Genomic DNA, 12,939 nt, shown 5'->3' with positions numbered 1-12,939 from the left:
CTGAAATGCATTAGTGAGAGGTACTACATCAGATGGTGACTCAGACCTGAAACACTGTGCAAGCTGCATGAACAAGATTACTGCATGGGTATACTACTCTCCTTGGCTAACGAAAAGATTTAAGGAGTAGGGGAAGTGAATAACCCATTTGGGAAATGTGGGGGAAAAAAATCAAAATTAGTTTAGGAGACTAAACACTGTTAACTAGGATGCTGAAGCATCTGTTACAGCCATAGTGAAAGACAGAGCCACCGTTTCTGTGGGATGCTGGGGTTTACCATTTCAGAGAGTTAGAGTCCGTGGTGGTGGAGCCAGAACATGGTGGCAGGATCAGCTGAGAAGTCACATCTTGATCTGTAGGAGGTAGAGAGAAAGAGAGACACTGGGAATGGCAAGAATCTTTTGAAACCTCAAAGCCTGCCCCCAGTTACAAAGTTCCTCTAACAAGGCTGTACCTCCTGATCCTTCCCAAACAGTTCCAGCAAATAGATGAGCATCTGGGGCATTCTCATTCAGACCGCCACATGATTCTAAAGAGACAGAAGGCATCCATAGATCTTTTAGGAGATAATGACCTTCCTTTCCAATAACTGTAGCCCTCTAGTGCAGCCCCTGTGAGCTCCCAGGAGGTTTTGTTGGGCCTATTCACCTTTCAGAAAGGCATCACTCATCTGTGTATGGCTATACCACCCTGAACATGCCTGATCTTGTTTGATCCTGAAAGCTAAGTAGGGTCAGATCTCATTTGTGCTTGGATGGGAGGAAGGTGTAACTTCTCCTCTTCATTCCTCTTCTGTCTTTTTCCTTTGGATGCTGTTCAGAGCCTACATGCTTTATCTGGTACTTTGGACTTCCTTAATCTTTCTCTAACCACTCCCTCCCCCTTGCCCCTGCCATTTAACTGCTTATGTATCCTATGGCTTACACTCCATACCAACTTGACAATCTGAGTTCACAGCTTGCCTTCTGTAAAATTTGTCCTTTTAATGTCTAATAAAGTGGATCTTGAGCTTCCATGTGAGTCTGTTCTTAAATTCTTTTACTTAATGAAACTAAGAACCCCAAGAAGGGACCCTGTTAAATCCCAGGTATCAACGTCAAACAAAATGTGATGCACATATATACACGAGTACGTCAGTTTGTGCGTGTGTGTGTGTGTGTGTGTGTGTGTGTGCAATTAAAACAGATTTAAGTTGAACTCTAGCGATACCAGTTTACCATGCTATCTCATTTCCCCCAATATCTAGTTTGATTTTTTTTTCCCCTCCCAAGTACAGGGAAATGCTCTCTCACTCTATGCTTATTTCTCAGGGTCATTTTCTTATTTTAAGAATGGGTTTTTCTAAGTTGTTTGGGATGACCTTGAAATCACGCTGTAGCCCAGTCAGGTCTTCAGCTTGTGACACTTTTGCCTCAACCTCCCGAGTATCTGGGAGGACAGTTCTAAACCACCTCGTAGGTCCTGCTCTGGAGTCAGCTTTCTTACACAGACAGTGAAAGCGACCAGAAAAGAGGTGGTTTAACTTAATTTTTCCTTTCCTATGTAACCAAGTGAGTAGTTTTTATAAGTGATAATATTGTCAAATAGAAACACAATACACTGGTACTGCTTTGAGAAATGAAAGTATCCTTGATTTGCTGGAATTTTTCTTTCTTTCTTCTTTTTTTTTTTAAAGATTTATTTATTTATTATGTGTACAATGTTCTGTCTGCATGTATGCCTGCAGGCCAGAAGAGGGCGCCAGATCTCATTACGGATGGTTGTGAGCCACCATGTGGTTGCTGGGAATTGAACTCAGGATCTCTGGAAGAGCAGTCAGTGCTCCTAACCTCTGAGCCATCTCTCCAGCCCCAGGAAGTTTTCAAAGAAGAAAATGGGGAAAAAGCTTTTCCTAAACAGTTCTTAGGAAACTTTGTCAGGGAAGGTAGTTGGTATTTTAGGAATTCGTCTTAAATTAAAAGTTAGCCTGAAGAAAGAAATCAAATGGAAGACATTGGGGCAAATTTGAAGGGCTGATTCTTGGTAATGTTGTTACAATAATAATAATAATAATAATAATAATAATAATAATAATAATAATAATAGTAATAATAGTGCTACCATTCCTACTTGCGTCTTTATAACTGCTCGGGAGGAGGAGGGGCTAGCAGAGAATTGGTGGGCTTAAATGGATCTGTCCTCTGTGTAACAGGAAGGATTTACCTCTTAAGACTGCAGCAGTCAGTAAGTTGCTAATGACTCATTTCTCTCCCACAGAGATTTAGATTTGGGGCCAATTAAAGGCCCCATCCAAATGAGGGGAAAGGGACCATGGGGTTGGGGAATGGGAGAATGGGAGAGGGGAAGTACATAAAGGTAGAATCAACATGGAAACGTGTAGAAAACACAGGGTCAGAGCTTTCCTGGGGGGTGAGAGTGGGGCGGGGGGTCAATGAGACTCCTCCCTCCCACAAATTCCATGAGTGACAACACAAGAAAACCCTCCCTTTATTCTGTAAATGTATACGGGGACTGGGCAGAGCGGTGCATTTGTAATTCTATGATAAGGCCCCAGGATTAAAGGTGACTGAAGGAAATACCATAGTGAGAATGAAAAAGACAGTTTCCCAGCCCCAGTAACTTAAGCACAGGGTAAATCTATGTGGTCATATTTCCTGGGCCTTGTTTTACCAACGCTGTAGCATTGCCTATCGGCAGGGGAGAGAGAGTGACAATTTTTCTTGGTTGGCCAAAACTGTAAGCAATTTTACTTTTGCATTTTTATACATACTGTGTTATTTTCCTTTAATGTGGGCAAGTGTTTGGAGTGGGAGCCAGGTTTTCTCAGGTAGGACTTCTTGTTGTTTTTGGTTTTTCCCTCCTCCTGTTGATAAGAACTGGAGACAAGTTGGAAAGGATCAATTCAAGGAAAGGACCCCCAAAATGAACATGGGGATTTTTTTTGGTAAAAGCTGGTAATGTCCTTGTTTCCTCCTTGGCTCAGTTTTGTACCTGCCTGGAGGTCAATGTGCGAAAAGTGTTTAAATCAAAGGTTTATAGGCACAGGCCTGTGACCCCAGCTAGTCAGGAGGCAGAGGCAAGAAGATTCCAAACTCAAGACATGCTTGGGCTGCGGAGTGTGTTCAAGGCCAGGCTAGGCAACTTGGTGAGACTTGTTTCAAATAATTCAACAATGCAAATGTTAGGCTGCTGGTTAGAGACCTGGTTTATGGTGTTTCCTTTTCTCCCTTCCCTTGAGTGAGCGTCTTTGCTGGAAACTGTGTGCTGTAACTGAAAACAAGAGGCTCTTGGGCCTTTGTGAATGGGTCAAGTGCATTGACCAGTTCACCCTCCCTCCATAGCTCCATCCAGTAAAGCTTATTAACTCTAATGCGCTGACCCTTGGATTGGTCAACAGTAGAAGACAGGAACATTCTTGCCAGTGAAGATGATTGTACATAAAGAGGAATCTAAACAAACTTGTTTTCCTAAGTTTCTTCTAATTCCTTACCATTAGCCCATGCATACTGTCCTCTTACTGTATTGCTTATTAGTGCTCTTTCAAATAATTCAGATGTAAATGTTTCTCTGGGTCTTTATCTCCCGAGTCACATGAGTCACATGAAGCAGTATGCCTATATGATTCTTCTTCTGTCAATCAGTCTTTTCTTATAGAACTTAAGTGTGCATAGAGACAAATAATACTTTACTTCTTCTTTAGTAGATGCTGAGAAAAAGCTATCCTGACACTTGCTAAAAATCATGTGGAGAAGAGTTTATTCAAGACTATTACAATAGGGTGTAGATGAATTTTTAAATGGTCTTAGCACATAAGAAACACAGAGCCAAATACAGAGTTAAAGCCCAAGAGATCAGAGCAAGAGCCACGACTCCCTTTAGCTTACTACTCACTGCTGTCCTTCCCCTAAGAGAGAGACCATCTTCCTGTGTCCTGTCTTTTTATTGCCTTTCTGTTCTGCCTTCTCATTGGCTCCAAATCCAACCACATGACTTTCTCTTCACTGCCTGTCTATACAGACCTCCAGGTCTCTATGGTTGGTACTGGGATTAAAGGTGTGTGTCACCATGCTTGGCTGTGCCCTTGAACACACAGAGACTCTGCCTGCCATGTGATTAGATTAAGGGTGTGTGCTACCACTGCCAGACTTCTGCTTAATGGCTATGACCTCTGATCTCCAGGCAACCTTATTTATTAACATACAAATAAAATCACATTTCAGCACAAATAAAATATCACCATAATAGGGGTAATATGCTAGGAAAGTGAGGTCAGGGTCAACTCCACATAGAGTAAAGATGTCTGGGGATTTATGAGCAGAGTAAGGAGTCCCTGGATAGAAATAGGAACAGGAAACACAGGGAGATTCTGACAAAGCTGACCTAAGTGGATTCTAACTACAAGCAAGTGATAAGAAACTTGACCAAACAGGCAGGATGATAGTAATCAGCACAGTGGTTCTCTCTCTCATGCACACACACACACACACACACACACACACACACACACTCATACTCACACACAAAACAGCTTTACTGTTGATGCTACCATTGGCATATCGGTCCATTTGAGTAAATGAAGCAAATTGGTCTGATAGTCTCTTGTGAATAGTTTTACTCCTAACTGGATGTAGTGGTACATGCCTTTCATCCCAGCACTTGGGAGGCAGAGGCAGGTGGATATCTGTGAGTTCAAGGCCGGCCTGTTCCACACAGTGAACTCCAGGGCAGCTGGAGCTACATAGTAAGACTGTTTGGAAAAACCAAACATAAAGTTTTACTCCTTCTGTTTTTTTTTTTTTTTTTTTTTTTTTTTTTTTTTTTTTTTTTTTTTCTGGATACTAGTTTAGATAAACTGCACTGGCATTAGCAGCAGAGTAGGACTGGAGATGAGGGAGGATGAAAGACAAAGGAGAGGTCTGTGTTCTCTAGGCTGAGGGAGGGGTTGCCTGGACAGTTTGAAGGTGGTGGAGCACAGAAAGAAGGAGAAGAAAACAGTGTTAGGGAAAACTCAGAACAACTTTGAGAAGTTGGAGGAAACGTGTGCCCTGCACTGTTAGCTGTTGTCTAGCCCAAGCTTCCTGGTTATCTATCTCTTGTCTCGGGGCTTCCTTACCATTCAGGAGTATGAAGCAAATCAAGAGGAAAACACAAGCAATCCTGTGGGTGAACGCTCATATGAACTGACGGCAGCCCTGTGGATAGTGGCCAGTTTTGCATCTGTTCAATTCATTTCAACATCTGAGTGCCTTTCTCTTGGTTTGCTCTTTGAATTTTCCTTTCACCTTGTTTTTAAAATCCTGGTTTCCTCATTAACACATCTTTAAAATCTTTGACATGCTTTCACTTTATATTTGATGGAGTTATAATTTTTCTTTAAAACCTTTCCACTTCACAAATCATTCTTGCTCTTTGCCCAGATGGTACCCAACGTGAACAAGGACACTCGTGCCCACCGATGAAGCTGAGGCCAGGGACGAGGTATTGAGAGCCAAGATTGCAGTGCTGAGATGACCCGACCTGAGAGTCACTCACCTTCCAGCCCCTCAAGACACTGCAGCTCTGGAGGCCCGAATACCCTCGCAAATGTGCTGAGAAGAAACAAGCTCAACCACCACGCCGTGACCGAGTTCTCCTGACCACTGACTCAATCACAAAGAAGGAAGAAGACGAGACACTTGCGTTCATTGTGGATGTCAAGGCCAACAAGCTCAAACAGGATGTGCAAAAATGTTATACCCGTGATGTGGCCCAAGTCAACACCCTGATGAGGAGTGACAGAGAGAAGGCATATGTATGTTCCGCTGCCTGATTATGATGCTCTGGTGTTGCTAACAAAATTGATAACAAAACTGAGTCCAGTGGCTAATTCTAAATACATGTGCTTTCACCATGAAAACAAACAAACAAACAAACAAACAAAAAAAAAACCATCATGAGGATGCTGAAGACACATATCAGAGTTTGGGAATCCACTGCCAGAGATGTGCACCTCACAGGCCATCCAGCACATCTGTTTTGACACCCACAGGTGACACACACCTCACAGGCTGCCCAGCACATCTGTTGTGATGCCCACAGGTGACATACACCTCAGACTGCCCAGTACATCTATTGTGATGCCCACAGGTGACATACACCTCACAAGCAGCCCAGCACATCTGATTTGACACCCACAGGTGACAAACACCTCACAGGCCACCCAGCACATCTGTTGTGAAACCCACAAGTGACTGCAAAGCAACAACATAGCTATGATGCCATGGACTAATGTTTTTAATGTTTCCTTCTCTCCCCTGCTTGTGTGTGCATGTGTTTCTTACTTTTTACTACCTATTTAGATAGAAATATGCATTGCTGTAGAAAGTTATGTTTTGTGTATTAACATGGGACTTTACTCAGATGCATGTGTATGGTGAAGAATTTGACAGTCTTTTCCTCTTGGGAAGAAATGTTTTCCCTTTTCTACTTATCTCACTGTGACTGGGGTCTGAAACTTAGCAGACAGTAGACAGATGATCGTGGGGGAAAATGACAGACTGTTATGTCTGCAGATTGATGGTTATTGAGTTCCTAATCCTACCAGACACAATGATTTATATACAAACTTCACAGCATCAACAAAATGGCAGATTTTAGGGCTTTACCAGAAAGCCTGGAAATGTTGGGGATCAAACCCACAAGTATCTCACATGACAAACTCTCAGCCCCTGGGATTTCTGATACTAATGAGTATCTGAATATTCGGTGGTAAGGGTGAGCCTTCTTAATAAAAAACCTTCCTGGGATCAGAGTGAGATGGTGGCGGCAGGCACCAGCATTCTCCCCACGGACATATAATTTATCCAACCGTTTATGTCCTGCTGCAGGAAGGGAAGCCAGATGAAAGATAATGGTGCTTAGATTTAGTAGAGTAGTAAGAAAAGATACATGGAGGAAGGAAGCAGGAAAGATGTCCTCACATATCTCTCTCATAACTCCAAGCAGCCTGGAGAGAGAACCGAATCCAAGGCTTGGACTTGAATCTCAGTACCAGGCCTATCACAGCAAAAATCCAGTGCCGGGCACATAACTCCTGTCCCCAGGTTAGCATGTAGGAAGTGAACAGATAGAATTGTGTTAGCCAGGACATGGGTCTTTTTTCCTGGTGCTGGGCAGCTGGGCACTAGGGATAGGCCATCTTCATTCTCAGGATTGTGTGTCCTGTAGGAAGCTGGGTCTTATTGTAAAGGACTAGTCTGTACCACTCTTTGAGTCTTTGGTAACACGGCTATCCCAATGCTGCTGCTTAGAGACAGGGCCACTCTATTTGTCCTGGTCCAGCTAGAAACTGCACTCTAGTGTAACCAAATGTAACGGGATCTCCTCTTGGTGAATGCAAAGTCAATGAACACAAGCTGAAGACCAAAGAGTAAAGAAAGACCTAACACATGAAACAAACACATGAAAGCACCAGGGTTATTTGCAGTCTATGCTCTCCCTGCACAGAGAGTATAGATAGGGATTTCTCTTATGTTCATGTAGGATGGTACCTGTGGGGATGAAAGCATTTCTGAGCATGTTTAGATTCAGGTCATACATCAAATATTTAGAAAGGAAAGATAGAGGACACAGGACTGTTTCTAGATACATTCAGTTCAAGGGCATAGAGCATGTTCTCAAAAAGGAGATAGTAGATGTGAATATTTCTGAGCATGCTCAGTTCAGTATTACAATGACCCACTCCATCACCTAAAAGAATGAGTCAGAGAGGCTGAACGACTTGTCAAGTTCCTACAAGTTTCTCTGAAGAGTTACAGTTGAAACAGAAAGAGAGCAACTTTGAAGGTAGCGTAGGAGTTTTTAGAGGAACAGCAGCTGTGGCATGGACCTTGGCACATTCCTGACATAGAGCAGATCCTTGTGGTGTAACACAGCTTAGTGCCAGCTCTTGTGACTTAGGGGTAGTTTCCTAACAACTGGATGAGGGCAGTGTGGAGAGAGGCTCCGTTTGCTGGGGTAGAATAGGGTAGTATGCACAAAACTTTGCCTTGGAATACAGTGTTGGGTTAGTGAAATCTTTTTTTTTTTCTTTAGATTTATTTATTATGTATACAGTGTTCTGCCTGCATTTATGCCTGCAATGCAGGCCAGAAGAGGGCACCTGAATGCATTATAGATGGCTGTGAACTACCATGTGATTGCATGGAATTGAACTCATGACCTCTGGAAGAGCAGCTAGTGCTCTTAACCTCTGAGCCAATTCTCCAGCCCCAGGTTAGTGAAGTCTAACACTGGAAGAACCCAATGGCTCCCAAACCCAGCCCAGTGGGGCCAGAAATGGTAGTCCACTGTAGATATCAATATCTCCAAAGGCTAGCAGATTAACCCCCATATGATTATTCTTCCTCTATATTTCTTGGTTTTGCTTGTTTTTGGTTTTGTTTTGTTTTTGAGCCAGGGTCTTATGTACACCAGGCTGGTCTTAAACTTGCAATGTACCTGAGGCATGCCTCATAGTTTTGACCTTCTCAAGTCCATCTATTTTTATTATTATTATTATTTAGATGTTACATTTATTTATTTATTTTTGGCCACGAGTGCATGCATGCTTGTGTGTGTGTGTGTGTGTGTGTGTGTGTGTGTGTGTGTGTGTGTGTGTGCGCACACGCGCCATGCCATGATGAGTGTAGCAGCCAGAAGACAACTTGCAGGAGCCAGTTCTTTGCTTCTACCATGTGGATCCTGGAGATGGGACTCGATTTGTCAGGCTCGGCTTTAAGGCTGATGCTCCCGGAACCTTTATTTACTGCCTCACCTAGGGCCACTCAGGAAGGGAACGAAAATGCACATGCGACCTTGATTGACAGAGATTGCAGCCAACGAGAACGCTAAAGCCTGTAAGCTACAGCCAGTAAGACAGCCGAGGAAGTGACATCAAGAGAACTGTGGCACCTGGTTGGATAAACTCTGAGAGAACCAAAGTGAACTGCTTCTTCCCTTGTGCGAGGGACAGGAAGCGAAGATGTCGGAATGGAAAGTTTAAACAAATACTACCCACCTGACTTCAACCCGTCAAGGTTCCCAAATCCCGAAATGCGAGCTACCCAAGGACGGGCAATACAAGGCTGGGCTGATGTCCTCCTTCAACATGAGGTGTAAGAAAGACATGTGGAGAATACATCTACATGGGGAAGAAGTTCAGTGCATGTAAGGAAACGGTCTAGAACGAGGCCTGCCTGGACCTGCCTGTCTTCCGCTTCGGCATACACTGCTTGGCCGAGATCACCTTCAAGACAGACCCGAGCATGGGGCCACGTGCAACTTCCAGCCCGGGAAGCTCCTGGAGGAGGAGGAGGGGCTTGTGTAAAAGGAGCAGGAGGATGAGGAGCTGAACTGAAAGGGAAAAATCAGTAGCCCTCTTGAGAGACGCTCGCCACCGCAGGCTTCTGGAGGATTCTGACTCAGAAGATGAAGCCCCCCTTCCCGACCATGGGCAGCAGCAAGACCCAACCCCACAGCCATCCTGGGCAAGTGCTAAAGGCCAAGAAGAGGGCGGAGGCAGTGGGCAGCAGAGCACAGCTGCCTGGCTTAGTTGTGCCAAAGAAGGTGAAGGCAGGTGGAAGTCAACGTCGGCTCAGAGCAGGCCCAGATGCCCGCCACAGGTGCCCCCCCCCCCCAGAGCAGGAAGGCGGCCAACCTTGCACCCCAGACCTCGGGGGCCTCCTCCCTGAGCCAGCTGGGTGCATATGGGGACAGTGACAGCTGAGCCCCCATGGTGGCATCCCAGACTCAGCAGGTGAGCACAGGGCAGCTATACACAGAAAACAAAAAACAAACAAACAAACAAACAAACAAAAAACAAAAAACAAATTTAAGCCACTTCCCCCCACCAATCTAGCTTTTCAGAGGACACTACAAGGAAATTTTCATTCTGAAGAGGTTAACCGTTGATCCCCTCAATTGAGAATGAAAACCATCATGCAAATTAAAGCCAATTAAGCAAGCTTTATTTACTATGCATAGGACTGACTCTCCAAATTGGGATTTGAGAGTACAGAGTGGGTTAACTTTTCAGGCCTCCTCTCATAGGGAGAAAGTGTAAACTGGGAATTTTTTGACCTGAGGATTTTTCAAGCAAACATTACAGAAGCAGATAGCAGATTAGGTTATCTGGCAGATCGTCTTGGTAGAACTTCGCAAGATTCCTTAGCAAAACACCTTATCAGGGTAGAGCATGTGTGAATCAATCTTCAGTCTTGTAGCTGACCTTATAACAAAATGGCTTTTTACCCTAACACGGAATCAGCCTGGTCCATCATAACCACACCCAAGAAGATACAAGGAATAAATAATCCCAGACTAATCAAAAGTGTGTGTGTGGGGGGGGAGCCCATACCATAACAGTAAAATAACAGGAATCAATAAACACTGCTTGTAAGGATTATGTCCTTAATTACGTCACTAGCCTGCAACGGCGTCCCAGCCTAAAAAGCGGGCATGCTCTCTGTGCCCTCCCTCTCTTTCCGCACTCTCTCCTTCCACCGCAGGCAGCCAGCCACGAGCGCCACCGCTTAACCAATACTGCTCACTGAGAACTCTTAGTATTAATGGTCTCAGTTCCCCCAATAAAAGACACAGAAACAGATTGCATCAGAAAGCAGAATCCATCCTCCTGCTGCATCTCAGGAATGCACCTCACCGTTAAAGATAGACATAACCTCAGGATAAAAGGATATAAAAAGGTATTCCAAGCAAATGGCCCCAAGAAGAGAGCCCATGTAACCACTTTATTATCTGACAAAATAGTCTTCAAACCAAAACTACTCAGAAGAGATAGGGAAGGTGACTATGTACTCATTAAAGAAAACAAAAATCCAAGAGGATATTACACCTTTAAACATCTCTGCACCAAATACAAGGGCACTCAAGTTCATAAAAGAAACATGACTGTAACACAAATCTTAAAGGGTCTTATTAATAAAAAAAACTTGGGAGCCAGATATTGGGGTGAACGCCGAAAGATCAGAGAAACATAACAAGCCACAGCCAATCTCACCTCGCCCATTCCTCAGCTGATCTTGTTTCCTCAAACTGAACATTTCTGAGTCCTCATCCGAACGGATCTCAGCTAAACTGCTGCTCAAACGCCTAAAATCCTAAAAAGGCTCTAGTTCCTGGTCCTTATATAACTTTCTGCTTCCTGCCATCACTTCCTGGGATTAAAAGTGTGTGTCACCATGCCTGGCTGTTTCCAGTATGGCTTTGAACTCACAGAGATCCAGATGGAATCCTGCCTCTGGAATGCCAGGATTAAAGGTGTTTGTGCCACTGTTTTCTGGCCTCTATGTCTAGCTAGTGGCTGTTCTCTGACCCTAGATAAGTTTATTAGGGTGCACAATATATTGGAGGACTTAATATCACCACACATTACTACAATTAAAAACATAGTTTGATAATCACTGAGTGATAGTGGGTGATTTTAATACTCCACTCTCACCAATAGACAGGTCATTCAGAGAAAAATGCTGAGTTAAATAACATCATAAATCAAATGGACCTGGCACATATCTACAAATCAGTTTACCCAAACACAAAAGAATATACTTTCTTCCTAGCAATTCATGGGATTTTCTCCAAAATTGACTACATACTTGGATACAAAGCAGGTCCCAACAGATATTAAAAAAAAAAACTGAAAAAATAACAAGTAAATAAACAGCACCCTTTATCCTATCTGACCACCACAGATTAAACTGGATATCAACAACAACAAAAAGCAACAACAACAGCAGTATATAAACTCATGGAAACTGAAAACTCACTACTGAAAGAAAAATGGGCCAACACAGAAATCAAGAAGGAAATTAAAAACATTTTATAATTAAAATGAAAACACAACATATCCAAACACTGGGACACAAGGCAAGCAGTTATAAGAGGCAAGTTCATAGTACTAAGTGCCTACATCAAAAAGTTGGAGATATCATATTAGTAACTTAGCAACACACCTGAAAGCTATAGAATAACCACCACCACAACAAAAATAACACCTCAAAGGAGTAGATGGCAAGAATTTATTGTTGTTTCTGCTTTTTTGGTGGGCCTGCCGCCCTGTTCCCAAATAAACCACACATGGAGGCTTATTCTTATTTATGAATAACTTGGCTTAGTTAGTTTCTAGCCAGTTTTTCTTAACTTCAGATTATCCTGTCTACCTTTTGCCGCTGGGCTTTTCCCATTCTCTTACTTCTGTAAATTTTTTGATAACATATGACCTACCAACATTAAAACAAGATGAAATAATATACACAGAGTCATAGCTGCTAGTGACACAGGAACAATAATGAAGTTTCCCAACTAAAAAAAAAGCCCAGGGACAGATGGATTTTGCTAAACTTTCAAAGAATAACTAGTGCTAACACTTCTCAAATCATTCCACAAGATAGAAACTGAAAGAACATGTCCTAATTCTCTCTAAGGACACTTTCCACTGATATCTAAACCACATAAAGACTCAACCAAAAAAGAAAATTATAAACCAGTATCTCTATGAGCATAGATACAAAGCTTCTCAATAAAATGCTTGCAAATAGAATCCAGGAAAATATCAAGAAGATTATCCACCATGAACATGTGGGCTTCATCCCAGAGATGCAGGGATGGTTCAACGATTGTAAACTGATAAAGGTAGTCTACCTTATAAACAGACTGAAAGACAAAAAAAACCACATGATCATCTCATTAGATCAGAAAAGGCAAGACATGCTAGGACAATGGTGGCAGAGTTTGAGGGAGTAATCAACCAATAACTGATTTGACTTAAGGCCTACTCAATAAGATGAAACCTGTACCCAACACTGCTTGGGTGATCAAGAACCTGATATTAGATTGCCCAGGGACCTAGGATAAAACCAAATAATTGATATTGGTCTAAAAAGATTTTTAAAATGTAATGATAA

General features: G+C 42.9%; 1 pseudogene; it reads left to right on the top strand.

Moving 5' to 3' along the window:
• Nucleotides 1–9,010: 9,010 nt before the first annotated feature.
• Nucleotides 9,011–9,746, top strand: LOC131923629 (splicing factor YJU2-like; annotated as a pseudogene).
• Nucleotides 9,747–12,939: the final 3,193 nt, after the last annotated feature.

This window comes from Peromyscus eremicus, chromosome 13 (genome assembly GCF_949786415.1).
Source record: "Peromyscus eremicus chromosome 13, PerEre_H2_v1, whole genome shotgun sequence".
NCBI lineage: Eukaryota > Metazoa > Chordata > Mammalia > Rodentia > Cricetidae > Peromyscus > Peromyscus eremicus.
The sequence above is the reverse complement of the archived record's forward strand: the minus strand, read 5'-3'. Positions and strand labels throughout refer to the sequence as shown.